Raw genomic sequence first — 2,011 nt, 5'->3', positions numbered from 1 at the left:
TATTAACAAAAGAAAAAATAAAAAAATAGATAAATAAAAGAATGTGAAATATGAAAATAAAAAATGGAAAAAAACAAAATCAAAAATGCATCAAATTTTACATTAATTTGATGAAATTTTGTTTTTGTTTAAATTTCAAATTTTTTAACTTGATATAAAATGCAATTAAAAATTTTAATTAGATACAAATGAAGCCTACAAAATCAGTTTTCGGTAGCAAACGCCCCATCGTATACGAAAAATAGGAAAATCCATTCGCTATCTCAGGGGGATGTTTGTTGTTTGTTTCTTTTGTTCGTTCGCTTATTGCCATAAATTAAATGTATAATGATTTTACAACAATAACATAAACACCCACCACCATCGCCATCATCACGACACACACCGTGCCACTTATCAGCCCTTTTGAAGCTTATTTTATACAACGCGCAACGCCCTACTTTTTCTTGTTTGTTTCCTCCGATAGAAACTTAATTGCATTTGTTGCACTTGGCGACTGGTGGTATACAATAATTGTACGCCCTCGAGCAGCTTAAGTTACGGGTGCAAAGATTTGCACTTATATTTGTTTCCATATGCAAAACTGTACGATATTATGCCACTTGTATGAATAATAGTCGCTCTACTCTCTTCTATACTTAATATTTGTCGTTTTTAACGCTTTCGCCTTACAATAGGGTTAATTTGCCCTCAAGCCCCTTTGAAGAAGAGCAAGAAGAGGTAGGTAAACGGTAAAGGTAATCATGGCGGAGATGTTCATTGCTGCATATGTTTAAACTTGAGTGGTGGTTTTCTTATATGAAATAAAAATTCAATACTAAGGCTATCTATCTATTTTCAAGCCATATACACTGCACAGTATATTCAAGCGTACATACATTCATTGGATGTCTGAAAATTTTCAATTTAAAACAGTAAGGATTGGATTTACTTCGTAGTACAAACATCTCGTTTAAACTCTACTCGCTTCAACTGCATATCGTTGCCTAGTTGAGTGTAAGCTGACCATGACATGAGATGGGAAGAAAGGGGAGATGAGAGACTGTTTTTCAATTTTTTGAAATCCGTTACATTGGTCTTAATTAAGAGAAAAAAGGCGACAATAATTATACACCTCTTCCGTAAAGCAAATGAAACGATAAAATGAACGAATTACGAGGAAAGCTTTTCTAGTACGTTCTACTGATGTGAGCGCGATGAGTCTTCATAGTAACATTGAGGGATTGTCTAACCTTCAATACTCCAAAGTAAAGATTTCATCGAAAAAAGTTTATCCATTTAATGCGAAAGGTCTTGATATCAGTAAAATTTATAATCTTGTGAAAAAACAAAAGAAAAAAGTATTTTTTATTCAACAATAAAGTAAAGAGTAAGTAAGAAAGCACTACACCCAAGTGACAAGTGGGAACATCAAATACATTTCACTCCTTCGCTTAATGCATTAGCTCACTTACTTTTCTCTTATCATATCATGTTGTCGTCGCATAAAGGCTTCATTTTAATGAGATGCCGTGAAGCGACTTATTTCAAATTTAATTAACTATATTTTCACTTTACTTGCACGTTTCGGTTGCGCTTCCGGTTTTTGTTTTAATTTGCAGTTGCCTTGAAAATTGCAAATTTCAAAGTTACTTAAGAAAAATCGCTGAGTAACACTTTTTTGGCTCAATAAAGTGATGCGAAATATTTGGGTTGGACCAAGAGCGAAGCTTTATACGGCAAGGACGTTTTACTTTTAACATTCCGTACTAAAAGTTGGTCCATCATTGTAGTTTGTCATACGAATAGACTGCAGCAAGTTTGGGGCATGCAGATCTGTGATAAGAACACCAATAAAATTTAGTCCACGTTTTCAGTTAGCTTCGATGTAAGTGTTTCCTATGAAGGATTATATTATTCAAACCGGTGTAGGGTAGGGGACTGGGTAGCGTCGGCCTTGTCCGACTACAATGCTTTTGCTTCTTATATTCTACACCAGTCAAGATTAAAGGGTCTACTAAATTCGTGCCGA

Source organism: Glossina fuscipes, unplaced genomic scaffold (genome assembly GCF_014805625.2).
Source record: "Glossina fuscipes isolate IAEA_lab_2018 unplaced genomic scaffold, Yale_Gfus_2 117029, whole genome shotgun sequence".
Classification (NCBI taxonomy): Eukaryota; Metazoa; Arthropoda; class Insecta; order Diptera; family Glossinidae; genus Glossina; species Glossina fuscipes.
Note: the sequence above shows the minus strand (reverse complement) of the source record.